The sequence below is a fragment of the Palaemon carinicauda genome, chromosome 36, assembly GCF_036898095.1.
Source record: "Palaemon carinicauda isolate YSFRI2023 chromosome 36, ASM3689809v2, whole genome shotgun sequence".
Classification (NCBI taxonomy): Eukaryota; Metazoa; Arthropoda; class Malacostraca; order Decapoda; family Palaemonidae; genus Palaemon; species Palaemon carinicauda.
Window position 1 is genome coordinate 5,963,038 of NC_090760.1, and position 17,503 is coordinate 5,980,540.

A 17,503-nucleotide genomic window follows, 5' to 3' on the forward strand; every position below is an offset into this window, starting at 1 on the left:
AGATGATTCCTCGCACGACGATGACAGCGAGGCAGAACGATGACGAGAGGGATCGTTCTTCTCAGGTTTGTGGCACGAGTGTATATAATCTTGAGGCAGGAAGTCTCGGGGGGAGACAGAAGGCGAGAAAGAGCGAGAATGATAACGTCTCTTCCTATTTCGCCTGTCTCTTTGGTGAGAATATCTAGGTGAAGGCGTGCGGGAGAGTTATCTCGCACGTCTGTGCCAGCCGTAGGGAGCGCGCGCGCAGGAGAAAATTCCCTAGCATGCACGCATAGAGGAATCATATGGGCGTGCGTGCATATCCTTGCGGATGCGGGAGAAGGCTGGTGCGCCGGTAAGTGCTGGTACATTGATAAGCGCTGGCGTGTTGCAAAGCGCTAGCGCGTTGGTAAGCACTGGCGCGGCGGGAGAAGGCAGCATGGCTGCCTTGTCAGAAGACCTTCTAACAGTAGAAAGTTGACGTCGCATAGGATGGTATTGGGCACGTATGCGCACGTGCAGGAGAATGTTGGCGCGCGGGAGCGCATAGGAGAGCACTGGCGCGCAGGAGAGTGCCATTGCGCAGAAGATTGGTGGAGAGCAGGAGTTTGTGCGCAGGTGAGTGCATGGCGTGTGATGGAGTTATGCTCTTGTTGGAGAGTATGCGCATGATGGCGCATACGCTCTTGATACCCTATGTTAGGGTAAGAAGGAAGTGCTCTTAAGTTTGTGACAAGAGCGCTTAGGCTAGCGGCTTGACATCTCGTGAAGAGACAGAAGGCGAGGAAGAGCAAGAACGATTATGTCTCCTCCTATGTCGCCTGTGACTCCGGAGAGAACGACTGGGCAAAGGAGTGCGATCTCTCCTCTTCCTCTTCTCTATCTCCCCCTCCTAGTCTCCGAAGAGGGGAGGACAATGAAGTGGAGGAGGAGGAGGAGAAGGTACTGTGAAGACCACTTCTACATACAGTACTTGGCAGGGGAACCCATCCTCCGCAGGGTAGCAGAACACCCATGACCTCCGTAACGGGACATAGGGAAAGAGGATCTATATCCAGCGGTGACATAAAGGCATCATGAACACTTCCTCAAAATAGAGGACATCATATACAAAGAAAAGCAAAAAGGATTAACCAAAACTCAAAAAAAGCAAGGCTAGTCTGCCAGCAAATAAAGTAGGAGCAGTGGTGTTACCACTGCAACGGCTAGAATTCGATTGAAGGTAAACAGCAGCTACCGACCGGCGGTCACCCACCACTGACAGGTGGGTAATTACCTGTCCGGTCGTTAACGACCTTGTTAAGGTTTTTCTGCCGTATTTTCCAGCTCGCGCTAGAATATCTCCTATAGTAAAGAATGAGGGTTTGTATTTAGAGTAGGAACAAATTTCATTTTAATTGTTCATTACTTCTCTTGTAGTTTTCTTATTTCCTTGTTTCCTTTCTTCAATGGGCTATTTTATTTCTCCTGTTGGAGCCCTTGGGCTTATAGCATCCTGCTTTTCCAAATAGGGTTGTAGCTTAGCTAGTAATAATAATAATTCATTTGGTCTGTAATAGGTAATATGAATTTCTAGGTCAAGTTAGGGAATGAGGAAGGGGAAAACGGACCAAACTCATCCCAGCGAGTATGGTAGGATTATGTATATCCCTGTACTGCACTTACAGACTTAACTTGAAGTGCACACTATTGTATAATGTAGATAGCGGTTATTTTGCCCCAAATCCAGCTATGGTTTAAATTGTAAATTTAACTATTTTGAATACATGGAATCCAGACCATTTACATTGCAATGGTAAAATTATAGAATAGTACAATAAACGGTTGGGAGAAACTAAGACCATTAAATTATTATTATCAAACACCACTCACGAAGAAGTAAAAATGTTACCATAATAAAAAACCAGCAATAGTAATGAAAAACTATCAAAAGGAGCTTTTGTTTGCCTGATCTTTTGAACACATAGAAAATTTTCAATCCCATTTTCTATGTAGCGGTTCTTAGCCATGACCTCATACTAAATAAACCTCCTTGCTTAATTAAGCTCATTTACCTGTATGTTGGTAGGCCAAAATAACTACAAAGTATAATTATTTATTGGTCTTTGCTTTGCCGTAGCTCACGATTTAGCATTATCTCATTGTTTTTAGGTTCTGGCAAGCAGAACATGTTTCGCTACATGCTTTAGCCCAGTGGGTTAATATTTTGGCTTAATTTTCATTATCTAACTGTATTTTTGCTGCACTCGTAATCTAACACTATCTTATTGCTCCTCCGTTATGGTAAATGGAACACGTCTCACTACATGTGTTAACTCCATGGGCTAGTATTTTGGGATTATTTCATTAACTAATTATCAATTAGTTCAACTGGTTTTCACTCCACCATAGCGCTATTCTCTGTGCTCACAATTATGATATTTTAATTATAAAATAAATTTTTGAATATACTTACCCGGTGAATATATAATAGCTGCAACTCTGTTGCTCGACAGACACATACATAAAAAACTCGCGAGCGATCGCTATGCAGGTTGCGGGTGTGCCCACCAGCGCCAACTGTCGGCCAGATACCACTCACGGATGTAAACAAAACCTTCAATTTCTTCTCATCCCACTGCGTCTCTATTGGGGAGGAAGGGAGGGTCGTTTAATTTATATATTCACCGGGTAAGTATATTAAAAAATTTATTTTATAATTAAAATATCATTTTTAAATATTTAACTTAGCCGGTGAATATATAATAGCTGATTCACACCCAAGGAGGTAGGTAGAGACCAGAGTTAAATATGTTTACATCGTATAAGCTAAGAGTTTTTTCATTTTGACAGTTATCAATATAACAAAACCAAAATAAATAGGTACCTGGTAAGGAAGTCGACTTAGACGATTACTCTGCCTTGTAAGTACGTCTTCCTTACGGAGCCCAGCGATCCTCTTAGGATGCTGACAGACTCCCAGGAGCTGAAGTATCAAGGGCTGCAACCCATACAACAGGACCTCATCAAACCCCTAATCTGGGCGCTCTCAAGAAATTACTTTGACCACCCGCCAAATCAACCAGGATGCGAAAGGCCTCTTAGCCTTCCGGACAACCCATAAAAACAACATTTAAAAAAATTTCAAGAGACAGATTAAGAGGATATGGAATTAGGGAATTGTAGTGGTTGAGCCCTCACCCACTACTGCACTCGCTGCTACGAATGGTCCCAGTGTGTAGCAGTTCTCGTAAAGTCTGGACATCTTTCAAGTAAAATGACGCGAACACTGACTTGCTTCTCCAATAGGTTGCGTCCATGATACTTTGCAAAGATCTATTTTGCTTAAAGGCCACGGAAGTTGCTACAGCTCTAACCTCGTGCGTCTTAACCTTAAGCAAAGATCGGTCTTCCTCACTCAAGTGTGAATGAGCTTCTCGTATTAACAATCTGATAAAATATGACAAAGCATTCTTTGACATAGGCAAGGATGGTTTCTTAACCGAACACCATAACGCTTTAGATTGGCCTTGTAAAGGTTTCGTACGAGTTAAGTAGAACTTAAGAGCTCTAACAGGGCATAATACTCTTTGTAGTTCATTGCCTACGATCTCCGATAAGCTAGGAATATCGAAAGATTTAGGCCAAGGACGAGAAGGTAGCTCATTCTTGGCTAGGAAACCAAGCTGCAGAGAACAAGAAGCTTTTTCTGACGAAAACCCGATGTTCTTGCTGAAGGCATGAAGCTCACTGACTCTTTTAGCCGAGGCCAAGCATACCAGGAAAAGAGTCTTAAGAGTGAGATCTTTCAGGGAGGCTGAATGTAAAGGCTCAAACCTGTCTGACATGAGGAATCTTAGGACCACGTCTAAATTTCACCCAGGTGTAGCCAAACGACGTTCCTTAGAGGTCTCAAAAGACTTAAGGAGGTCTTGCAGATCTTTATTGTTGGAAAGATCTAAGCCTCTATGCCGGAAGACCGAGGCCAACATGCTTCTGTAGCCCTTGATCGTAGGAGCTGAAAGGGAGCGAACTTTTCTCAGGTATAAGAGAAAATCAGCTATTTGGGCTACAGAGGTACTGGACGAGGATACGGAAACTGACTTGCACCAGTCTCGGAAGACTTCCCACTTCGATTGGTAAACTCTAATGGTAGACGCTCTCTTCGCTCTAGCAATCGCACTGGCTGCCTCCTTCGAAAAGCCTCTAGCTCTCGAGAGTCTTTCGATAGGCTGAAGGCAGTCAGACGAAGAGCGTGGAGGCTTTGGTGTACCTTCTTTACGTGTGGCTGACGTAGAAGGTCTACTCTTAGAGGAAGACTTCTGGGAACGTCTACCAGCCATCGAAGTACCTCGGTGAACCATTCTCTCGCGGGCCAGAGAGGAGCAACTAACGTCAACCTTGTCCCTTCGTGAGAGGCGAATTTCTGCAGTACCTTGTTGACAATCTTGAATGGTGGGAATGCGTAAAGATCTAGGTGTGACCAATCTAGGAGGAAGGCATCTATATGTATTGCTGCTGGGTCTGGGACTGGAGAGCAATAGATTGGAAGCCTCTTGGTCAGCGAGGTTGCAAAGAGATCTATGGTGGGTTGACCCCAAGCCGCCCAAAGTCTCTTGCACACATCCTTGTGGAGGATCCATTCGGTTGGAATTACTTGACCTTTCCGACTGAGACAATCCGCTAGGACGTTCAAGTCGCCCTGGATGAACCTCGTTACTAGGGAGATGCCTCGATCTTTTGACCAGATGAGCAGGTCCCTTGCAATCTCGTACAGAGTCAATGAGTGGGTACCTCCCTGTTTGGAAATGTACGCCAAGGCCGTGGTGTTGTCCGAGTTGACCTCCACCACCTTGCCTCAAAGGAGATTCTCGAAGCTTATCAAGGCCAGATGAACCGCCAAAAGCTCCTTGCTGTTGATATGCATGCTCCTCTGACTCGAGTTCCACAGACCTAAGCATTCCCGACCGTCCAGCGTCGCGCCCCAGCCCAAGTCCGATGCGTCCGAGAAGAGAACGTGGTTGGGTTTCTGAACTGCCAGGGGAAGACCTTCTCGTAGGCTGATATTGTCCTTCCACCAAGTCAGACAAGTCTTTATCTTTTCGGAAATCGGGATCGAGACCGCCTGTAGCGTCTTGTCCTTTTTCCAGTGAAAAGCCAGATGGAATTGTAGAGGTCGGAGGTGTAGCCTTCCTAGCGAGACAAATTGCTCCAGGGATGACAGCGTTCCTACCAGACTCATCCAAAGCCTGACTGAGCAGCGTTCTTTCTTCAACATCTTCTGGATGATGAGCAGGGCTTGATCTATTCTGGGGGCCGACGGAAAAGCCCGAAAAACTTGACTGTGAATCTCCATCCCTAAATACAGAATAGTTTGGGATGGGACCAGCTGTGACTTTTCCAAGTTGACTAGGAGTCCCAATTCCTTGGTCAGATCTAGAGTCCAATTGAGATCCTTCAGACAGCGATGACTGGAAGAGGCTCTGAGAAGCCAGTCGTCCAAATAAAGGGAGGCTCGGATGTCCGATAAATGGAGGAATTTTGCCACATTCCTCATAAGCCTCGTAAACACGAGAGGAGCTGTGCTTAGGCCAAAGCACAGGGCCCGAAACTGGTACACCACATCGTCGAAGACGAATCTCAGAAAAGGTTGGGAGTCTGAGTGAATGGGGATGTGGAAGTAAGCGTCCCTTAGATCTAGAGAGACCATCCAGTCTCCCTTTCTGACCGCTGCTAGGACTGACTTTGTGGTCTCCATGGTAAACTTCGTCTTTGTGACAAAGACATTCAGAGCACTGACGTCTAGCACCGGTCTCCAACCTCCTGTCTTCTTTGATACTAGGAAGAGACGGTTGTAAAACCCCGGTGATTGAAGGTCCGAGACTTTGACCACCGCTCCCTTCTCTAGCAAAAGAGACACTTCCAGTTTCAGGGCTTGTCTCTCTTCTTCCTCTCGGTACCTGGGAGAGAGATCGATGGGGGACGTCGCTAGAGGAGGTCTGCGTACAAAAGGGATTTTGTACCCCTCTCTGAGCAACCTCACAGATTGTTGATCTGCGCCTCTCTTCTCCCAGGCTTGCCAGAAGTTCTTGAGTCTGGCACCTACTGCTGTCTGAAGTTGCGGGCAGTCAGACTCTGCCCTTAGAGGACTTGGATCCTTTCCTCTTTCCTCTCTTCCCTTCGGCACGAGCACCTCCCCTGCTGGAGGCTCTGCCACGAAAGGGCGGGATAAACCTGGACGCTGGAGTGTCTATCCTAGGTCTAGCAGACAAGGCAGGCAAAGGGGGAGCCTTGCGAGCCGAGGACGCAACTAAATCGTGGGTGTCCTTCTGCACTAAAGACAAGGCAATTTCCTTAACCAAGACTTCAGGAAACAAGCACTTAGACAAGGGCGCAAAGAGTAGCTCAGATCTTTGGCATGGCGTCACTCCTGCTGACAGAAAAGAGCACAGAGACTCTCGTTTCTTAAGGACTCCGGACGTGAATGAAGCGGCAAGCTCGTTGGACCCATCGCGGACGGCCTTGTCCATGCAGGACATAATGAGTAAGGAAACATCCCTATCGGCAGATGAGATTTTCCTACTCAGGGCTCCCAAACACCAGTCCAGGAAGTTAAAGACTTCAAACGCCCTAAATATGCCTTTAAGAAGGTGGTCCAGGTCCGAGGGTGACCAACTAATCTTCGAGCGTCTCATGGCAAGGCGGCGGGGAGAGTCTACAAGACTTGAGAAGTCGCCCTGGGCAGAGGCAGGAACTCCCAAGCCGAGAACTCCCGTGGCATACCAGACGCTCGATCTAGAAGAGAGTTTAGATGGGGGGAAGGCAAATGCCGTCTTCCCTAAACTCCTCTTGGTCTCTAACCAATCGCCTAACAGCCGTAAAGCTCTCTTGGATGAGCGAGAGAGAACAACGAGTTTCGTAAAGGCAGGCATGGTAGCAGGAACGCCTAAGACAAACTCGGACGGCGGCGAACGAGGAGCCACAGAAATAAAGTGATTAGGGAACAACTCTTTAAAAACAACCATGACTTTTCTAAAGTCCAAGGATGGTTGAACTGCTTTAGGCTCATCTAATTCTGAAGGCTGATCCTCAGGCTGTGGTTCAGCAACGTCCTCATCTGACAGTTCCTCATCCGATAACTGATGAGAAAACGGCAAAGGTGTAGGCAACGTTTGACTCGCAGAGTCCGGTCGCACTGGTGCATACGTGACGGAGCCGGACGCAGCGTCCTGGAACTGCTGAACAGTCTGGGAACTGTCAACAACAACAGGTGCGCGAGGACGCACAGCGTCCACCCGAGACTGTTTAGACCGTCTGGGTTGTGCAGTCAACACCATACCGGGTTGCGGAGGTTGACGCACCGCGTCAAAACAAGTCAACTCTGATGGTTGATGAACGTCCTGAACGTCACCAATCGCATCAGTGCGTTGCCTAACGTCAACGTGCGGCTGTAAATCCACACTGGGTCGCATCAGTGGAGGTACCACCCCAACTGGTTGACGCGAGAAAGCTACATCCACCTCAACAGGACGCACAACAGAACGCTTGGATGGCTGATGGCCAGTAGGTTCAACGGAAAACTTCTCAGCGTTGTAGTCCTCCAACAAGGACGCAAGCTTAGACTGCATGTCTTGCAGTAACACCCATTTAGGGTCTACGGAAGCAGGTGCGGTAACAGACGGGGTTAGCGAATGAGACGGCACAACTTTGCCTCTCTTAGGCGGCGAGCAGTCATAAGATGACGGCAACGGGTCCGAACTGTCCCAGTGGCTACATCCGGGACGTTGGACTTGTCCTGAAGGGACCGACTTACGTTTTAAAGGTCTAGAGACCTTGGTCCAAGGTTTCTTACGTGAAACACCTTCGGACGACGAGGTAAAAATGGGCTCTCTCGTCTTATGGTAGGGGCGATCTTGACGAGATACGCCTGATACCAAAGAGGGAACGTCTGTTCGCTGATCAAGGCCTCTCGAACCCATAAGTCGTACGACATTGCTTCTCCCCTGGGCTTGGGAGCTTGCAAGAGGTCCCGGACTAGGTGGACGACAGGCACGAACAGACGAACCCTCGGTCGCAACACTGTTCACAACACTTTGCGTAACACTAGGCACTTTGACACTTTCCGCCGTGGCACTTTGGCACTTGAGTTCCTTCACGTCCGCCATGAGTTGATTCCGGTCACTTGCTAAAGCCTCAACTCTCTCCCCCAAGGCATGAATAGCACGCATCATGTCTTGCATAGACGGTTCCTGAGTGCTAGGAGGGGGTTAGGAACAACCACTACAGGGGAAGGATTAGGTTCAGGGGCATGTGGAGAGGAAAAATCTACAGACCTAGAAGAACTTCTCCTTACCCTATCTCTCTCTAGTCTGCGTGTATATTTATCAAATTCGATCCAATCGAATTCCGAAAGGCCCACGCATTCCTCACACCGATCTCCCAATTGACAGGTTTTACCCCGACAATTGGAACAAACAGTGTGAGGGTCGAGAGAAGCCTTTGGAAGACGACTCTTACAGTCCCTAGCATTACACTTTCGAAACTTGGGAACTTGAGAAGGGTCAGCCATTTTGAATTAGTCAAGGGAAAATTCCAAAAAACGATCTAAGTCATCAACAATTAATCCGATTCAAAAAAGAGTTCAAGGATTTATTTGAAGAAAAACACCTGTACTGTGAAAGCTCAAACCAAATTAAAGTACTTCACCAAATATGATGGGAAAAACTCCAGGTTCTACAGCGAGTAAAAGTACGTCTTGTCGACACGTCGACAGAGAAGAAATTGAAGGTTTTGTTTACATCCGTGAGTGGTATCTGGCCGACAGTTGGCGCTGGTGGGCACACCCGCAACCTGCATAGCGATCGCTCGCGAGTTTTTTATGTATGTGTCTGTCGAGCAACAGAGTTGCAGCTATTATATATTCACCGGCTAAGTTAAATATTTAAAAAAGCATTATCTCATTACACTTACATCCTGGCAAGAGGAACTTGTCTCATTACGCATGTCAGTTACTGGTAAGAGTGCGTCTTAAAATCATTGGTGGTTAAAGCACCATGAGAGCAATGGCTAATCCCATTTTTAAAGGCCGTATACTGTATTGTAACTGGAATATAACCTACGTGTCTAAGGATACTAGAATGGTGAAGAGAGTTTTGGTTTTGACCCAGCCAGTAAAATTATTTATCGTTGCTTCATGTATTCTATACCTTTATAAATAATCAATTTATGCCATCATTGAATTTCCACTGTCTCCTGTATCCCCTATCCCTCCCAGAGGTTCCCTTCTGGCCGAGGGTATGACTTGAGCAGTGTTATTACTTGCAAGTAAACTCATGATATAACTAAATATAACATGAAGGTATGTCGAGATGTTTAAGGTAATGCTCTGAAAAATCTTACTTATACAACGATTCGTTTAGGAGACACGTGTTAAACTGTGTTTGTCCGCCTCTTTAAAGTATATTGACAATAAGGATCCAATAATGCCCAAGTATAAAGAGATAATTAAAGAAAAAATAACTTTTTGAATGTTACTGATAAGTGATTGGAAAAAGGGCAGTTCTATGGTACCTATACATGAGCATCCACTGATCATGATAATGAAGATATCTGGTTAGCTTAAGCAGAGCCAAGGTCAAGGGGATTAGTATGTTAACCTGTAAAATTATAGATACGGACGGAAGAACATTTTGAACAGAAAAAAATAGTTTAATCTGTAGTAAATAAGGTGCGTTTACTGAATATTACGATCATATCAACAGCAAATAAACCGAAAACCTGTTAGACCGTCTAAGAACGGGGATATTTTCTAGAAATCTAATGATTTTTACTGCGCCGTGCGCTCACTTCGCTCATGAAAATAGAAAAGCATCAAGCTTCTATGTTCTCGCAAGCGGTACATGCTGATCTGCACACGCTAACCCATTACTGTAATTATTATTTCTTAGATAATTAAGTTTTTATTTGCAGAGAAAATAAGTGTTACTTTTAAAGAAAACGTCCGTTTTTCTGTAGGAAACAAGTGTTTTTTTGGTTTCATATTAGTTTCATTGTAGTGTATTACAGGGCAATGTAACCTAGGAAAACAACTAATTTTTCTTAAAGAAAAAATTCCGCTCTCTTCGAAAATGACACTCGTTCCCGTCGCAAATGAATAGTTTCAGAAACATATAAACATCTATATCCTCCGATAATGGGGGACCCCCAGTGGGAACTCGTGGTTTTGGGTGGGGAAAACATACTGGGGAATTGATATATAAACGTAAAACAAGCCTTTTCTTCTCTATACATTACCTTCTTGAAATTATAATAATCGGAGGACAATACAAATCAGTATATCTGGATAAACTTTGGAGGCGCCGTTGCAAAGATTGTGTCATGAAAAAATACAGTAACCAGTGCTGCCAACGTCCGATGTAGATCAAATGTTAACATTTCATGCTATCATTAGCACCCGTACGTTCGTTCGTGCATACCAGTTTCGCCCTGCGCAGTGGTTATACCGTTACTTCCTATAAAGGTAGATTTTTGGGAAAAAGTCGTCTACCCCCATGAAAGACTCCCGTGACCAGCAAGTTTCGGCATCTTCTACGTAAAGGTAAGTTGAGAATTTTACCGTTTTCAGTAAATACCTGAGGTTTGTGACCTGTCATACTACTAGGATAGGTTAGGTGGATTTGTTAGTTTCTGAGCCCTTTTAGTACTTTTTATATATTGAGTAAAACTTATATGGAGAAATTATTTAAAATACGTATGGAAATATCTATCATTGCTATCGTTAGTAATATCATCGTGACGTTGGTAACTCTGTGTACCATACGTTAACGTTGGTAGCACTGTGTATTATTGGTAACGTTGCTAATATTATCGTTCTCAGTACATTCGTTTAAGAGAAGGGACACCGTTGAAGAAATGCTTAAATTTAAATATTTTAACACAACATATATAACATCAGTGATTATATTTAACCATTTTAACAGAAAATATATGTTTTCCTGTAGGTAATAACGTGATCTAACCGGTTTTCACTTTCATTTCATCCGTAATAACAGCACCCAATTCGGCAACTTAAAGTTAGCCCAATTGGTTGGTTTCTTTGTTTCCAATTGAAATAAACATCAAATTCGGTGAAATCACGTTATTTACTATAGGAAAACATATATTTTCTGTTCGAAATCTCATCCTGTAATATACATTACAAAATTACCGTTTTTTTTTTTTTTTTTTTTTTAGAAAATACGCTTTTTCCGTCCGAAATTATAATACGAGCCTTTGTAAATCAGCAGCCAGTACACCAACTAATGTAAACCCCTCCCCCAACCTACAAGCCCTGTCCTTACCTACAGGGGGCCCCCTGCAACCCCACCCCCTTACATTGCCGTATTCTTAATCGGCCGTCATCATGCAGGGCAGGTGGCCGCTGTCATACATAACCGCCTAATAATAAAACCTACAGCAGCCTAATACACTCGACTATTAATGGCTTATGCCTTACAAGTATGACACAGGTTACTAGTCTGGTATACCTGTTGATTATACTTACGACAGAGGTGTAAATTTCACTTTAAAGAACAACCCTAACAACTATAGAGTTTATCTCAACATTGTTACAACCAATAACATTATGAATTAACTTACAAACTCGGAAAACTTAAAAAAAAACAGTTATACGTCAATATAAAGCAACTGCTGTTTCCCGAACACCTGATGCAAGTGCAGGGTGTGACAATGTCATTCCTCCCTTAGATTAAAATTAAGCTTAAAAAGAGTCTTTTGGGTGTAAAATTTAATATAAACCAAATTATATTAGTTAAATTAACAATGAAATCCATTATTAAACCTTATAGTCACCTTTGAATGAATCTGGACGGTGAAAACTTGGCGAGGAGAACTATTTTCGTGAACTTTTCACCCGAATTCCACAGCGAAAAGGGTCGAGATATGTTGGGGGGGGTTCGTGATGAGAGCTGTCAAACGCCTTTAAAATTCCACCCTTTAGCGTCTAGTATTTCTCCTAAATAATGTATCATAAATATAACATAACATTTGGAGACTTTTATATGATAAACTCCCATATAAGACCTTTCCATATTACATGAATAAAGTATATTAAATGTAATTTTATCCTTATAAAAATAAGTAAGTATTTGGCCTCAATAATGTATCTTAAATTTAACAAAACATTAGGAGACTTTTATATGATTAACTTCCGTATAAGACCTTTCAATATTACATGAATAAAGTATATTAAATGTAATTTTATCCTTATAAAAATTAGTATACAAAAAATGTCTAAAAAGTAAGCATTTAAGGAACCTTTGTATCTAATATTTGGCCTCAGTAATGTATCATAAATTTACCCAACATTAGGAGACTTTTATATGATTAACACAATATTGAAGGAAATCTAGAAGTTTCAAATGGAAATTAAAAGACAATAGTAATCTACTATATAAAATACCATTGGAGTTTATCAAAATGTCCAGTAATACTGTAAATGCTCCTTGTAAAGAACTAAATAATAATAATAATAATAATAATAATAATAATAATAACAATAATGTTCAGAAAACTAGTGAATATAGATTGACATTCAATGTGCCACATTTACGAATTATCGTGACCTTTTGAAATAACACCGATAATATGAATGGGGGGATTTCATTTATCTATATTCTTTTGTCAAATAAATTCGCTATTATCATTCATGTTCTATAAATTGAGGTCATTGTAACTTTTTCTCAAGAAACAAATGAATAAAGTATATTAAATGTAATTTTATCCTTATAAAAATATGAATAAAAAAATGTCTAAAAAGTAAGCACTGAAGAACCTTTATGAAAAATAATGTATCCTAAATCTAACAAAACATTAGCAGACTTTTCTTTGATTAACTTCCCTATAAGACCTTTCCATATTACATGAATAAAGTATATTAAATGTAATTTTATCCTCATAAAAATAAGTAAACAAAAACTCTAAAAAGTAAGCATTTTAGGAACCTTTGTGAAAAATGTATCCTAAATCTAACAAAACATTAGGAGACTTTTATATAATTAACTTCCATATAAGACCTTTCCATATTATATAAATAAAGTATATTAAATGTAATTTTATCCTTATAAAAATAAGTATACAAAAATGTCTAAAAAGTCAGCATTTAGGAACCTTTGTGAGAAATACTGTATCCTAAATCTAACAAAACATTAGCAGACTTTTATTTGATTAATTGCCACATAAGACCTTTCCATAATATATAAATAAAGAATATTAAATGAGATTATATTCTTATTAAAGGAAGTATACAAAAAAATGTATAAAACATTTAAGAACCTTTGTAAAGAGACACTACGCAAATCTCCGTTGTTTACATTCTTGGGTTTCATTGTGTGAAGTAGATTCACAACAGCAGCTGCTGCTGAGCAGTGTTGAACATTCCCATGAATTTGTAAAGGACGTGCTAGTGACGTCATGTATGGTGCTACTTGGCATGGCTAGCCAAGCAAATGATTGATATCACACTGGCTAGTAATAAAATGGTCCATATTTCTAGCTTTCATACATTTGAAAGACATTTTGAGAGCATAATTTGAATAAAAATTGTAATAAAATGGTCCACATTTCTAGCTTTAATACATTTGAAAGACATTTTGAGAGCATAATTTGGATAAAAATTGTAATAAAATGGTCCATATTTCTCGCTTTAATACATTTGAAAGACATTTTGAGAGCATAATTTGGATAAAAATTGTAATGAAATGGTCCACATTCCTCGCTTTAATACATTTGAAAGACATTTTGAGAGCATAATTTGGATAAAAATTGTAATAAAATGGTCGATATTTCTAGCTTTAATGCATTTGAAAGACATTTTGAGAGCATAATTTGGATAAAAATTGTAATAAAATGGTCCATATTTCTAGCTTTATTACATCTGTTAGATATTTCGACCTCACAATTTAGATAAAAATTGATTTATTACTTGTATTATTTAACGTAGAAAGCTTCTTTACATAAACCAATGCTGCTGTACCTTGGAAATACCGGGTTAATATATGAACACAATATTGAATGAAATCTAGAAGTTCAAATGGTAATTAAAAGACGACAATAGTAATATACTATATAAAATACTAGTAGAGTTTATCAAAATTTTCAGTAATACTGTAGATGCTCCTTGTAATACACCAAATAATAATAATAATAATAATAATAATAATAATAATAATAATAATAATAATAATAAAAATAATGTTCAGAAAACGAGTGAATATAGATTGACATTCAATGTTCCACATTTGCGAATTATCGTGACCTTTTGAAATAACACCAATAATATGTACGGTGGGTTTCATTTATCTAAATTCTTTTGTCAAATAAATTCGCTATTATCATTCATGTTCTATAAATTGAGGTCATTGTAACTTTTTCTCAAGAAGCAATTTAAATAATCCTTTATTCACAGTTTATTTGAGAAATTAAGTTAATTTCTAATGTGTCAACATACAAATGACATTTAATATAGCCGTAATATAGTGAATGTGTTGTGTACTGTATGTTGAGCAAACGAGGTTCCGTAATATAGTGAAAGTGTATTGTATGTTAAGAGGTTATTATTAATAATAATAATAATAATAATAATAATAATAATAATAATAAAAATAGTAACAATAATAATAATAATAATAATAATAATAATAAAATAATAATAATAATAATAATGATAATAATAATAATAATAATAATAATAATAATAATAATAATAATAAGAGGTTAACATGAAAAATCTAGCAAACGGTTGTGTTTTGGTGATGGTTGCCAGAGATATAGAGTTAAAAAGAGTAGATATTGATTTAAAGTATCGACGCTATGGTGTGGAAGAGAATAGCTAGAATCTTCCGACTCATTTTTTTAAAACTTAAATACAGACTTTTTACAGCCACAGGAGAAATGACTGTTAATAAGTAGTTAAAGTAGGATTAAAAGATTAAAAAGAAGTTAGAACGCAATAAGGAAATGACAATTTTTATCCAGTGATTTTAATCGATAACTATCCTAACTTTAAAAGTGTAATTTTTTAGTCTGCGAATTATAATGTTCATATATAGTACGTTTTTTTTTTTTTATTGTTCCTCTTTATAATAATTGGGTTAAAAAAAATCCGTTTAAATAATTCAGCTGTTGCTTCCAGCTTTCAGAGAGAGAGAGAGAGAGAGAGAGAGAGAGAGAGAGAGAGAGAGAGAGAGAGAGAGAGAGAGAGAGAGAGAGCAAATATAATGAATGTAAGTTTGGTCTTTCTATAATTGAGTTTCACAATCACCTAAATAAACGTTTGAGAATCTGGTTTTAATGTTGTTACTCTACAAGAATATGTGACAGTTCAAAGTATCATATATTATATATATATATATATATATATATATATATATATATATATATATATACATATATATATATATATATGTGTGTGTGTGTGTGTTTGTGTGTGTGTATATATATATATATATATATATATATATATATATATATATATATAAATATATATATATATATATATATATATATATATATACATATATATATGTATATATATGTGTATATATATATATATATATATATATATATATATATATATATATATATATATATATATATATATATTCATATATATAGATAGATAGATAAATAAATATATGTATATGTGTGTTACTGGTATTGAATAATTTTTTTTCGTAATCAAAATATTTTTTTTGCATTGTTTAATTCAACTTACATATGAATAACATGCCACTTTGCAGCTCATGCTCAATAGTCTTAAATGAAGGGGACTTCTTCTCGACCATATATTCTATATTTCTAAACCACGCATGCGTCAGCCATCATAAATAAAAAACAAGTTTATTACAACATCTTTCTCGTAATAGCAGAAATTTATTTTCTCAGTCCTGGTCTCCTTACGATTAGAAAAACAAGCAGATCATTCATTTCAGAATGAAACCTTACTATAAATACCCCCCTTGCAACACACAATCCCCTTGCACCACCCAACCCCCTTGCGTGGGCGTGGCTTATTGGAGACTGGTCCGGGCGTCTGAAGAGGTCTCTTGCCTTTACTTGGATCTATGTTTAACAAAAGGTTTCCATTTCCTCTATATCATTTTTTTCCTTATTAAGGTACAAAATTATAAAGCTATATTTTTCCATAGATTTATTTTTCTCATAATAATTCTAACAAACTTGGTCTAATTTTCCTTCCTTTTAATTTTTTTCCTCAAATTGTAGTGAAATTTCCACAATTTGGATATTTCATCTACGAAAAACCTTAACTAAGGCAATGTATCATTAAGCCCTGAGACATCCTTCTTTATATCTAGTGGTTAGATGGACTTAGGGCTTTATGAATTTGAGCTTTATGCACTACGAGTGTACGCGACCCGTCAAAAATGATGGCTAAATATTCAGATAGATATGCACAAAAATGCACATACACATAGATTCAAACCTCCCCACCCCTTCCCCTTTCATAACAACAACCCGCTCGTTAGGCAATTTGTGAGATATTGTGGTTTTTAAGTGTACCTCTCCGGGTACTCACTCTCACCTGGTTATGACTACTCGCTCTCTCTCCCTGCCGCTCAGCGTGACAGGAAAGAGATTTACTTATTCATATAGCCATAGACTTGCTCTTTATTATGTATGAGAGTTTGAAGTAAACTCAAAAGAAATTGGACCCGAAAATGGAAAAATAGGATGCTGGAGGAATGATAAGCAGCTCGTCTAGGAGAAGGACACTCCAAAATCAAACCATTATTCTCTAGTCTTGGGTGGTGCCATAGCTTCTGTACCACAGTCTTCCACTGTCTTGGGTTAGAGTTCTCTTGCTTGCGGGTACACTCGGGCACACTATCTTTTCTCATTTCTCTTCCTCTTGTTTTGTTAAAGATTTTAAAGTTTATAATGGAGATAGTTATTTTAATGTTGTTACTGTTCTCAAAATATTTTATTTTCCCTTATTTCCTTTCCTCACTGGGCTAGTTTTCCGGTTGGGGCCCATGGGCTTATAGCACCCTGTTTTACCAATTAGGGATGTGGCTTAGCAAGTAATAATAATAATAATAATAATAATAATAATACCCGAAGAGAAACTAGAAAAATGAAAAGGACTGGAAAAAGGATGAAAATCCAAAACAAAACGATGAATTAAAAAAATAGATCGTAACAAAAAGAACGCAAGTAAACCCCTGAACAAACCTGGCATAGTTTAACCATAAACGATACGTTTTTTCTCAGAATTGTTTGCTCACGCAGAATGAATGGACAGATTCGAATCGCCCCTCGCCGGGAGAGACGTTGCAAAAAAAAAAAAAAAAAATGGCAAATTTGTCTCCTAAATATATCTATGACACGTAGTCGAGCAAGGGGGAGCAAACACACTTTGCCCTTATATTTCGCGAAAGACAAATGTACGACTCAAATGTACGAGAGAACTGGCGTACACGATACACCCCGAGATAGAGGGATATCTCCCCATAAATCAAGTGAC

General features: G+C 39.4%; 1 protein-coding gene across 3 annotated transcripts in view; it reads right to left on the minus strand.

The window, feature by feature from the left end:
- LOC137628738 (methyltransferase-like 26) overlaps nucleotides 1–17,503 on the minus strand; it is a 168,199-nt gene that overhangs the window by 16,561 nt on the left and 134,135 nt on the right. The window contains exon 1 of one of the 3 annotated variants that reach the window (XM_068359917.1): nucleotides 11,812–11,917. The exons of 1 other annotated variant lie outside the window; for it this stretch is intronic. The gene's annotated coding sequence lies outside the window, so the exon portion shown is untranslated. Of the gene's footprint in view, nucleotides 1–11,598; nucleotides 11,679–11,811; nucleotides 11,918–17,503 lie in introns of those variants that run through there. One more of the 3 variants, XM_068359918.1, reaches the window with a different exon arrangement.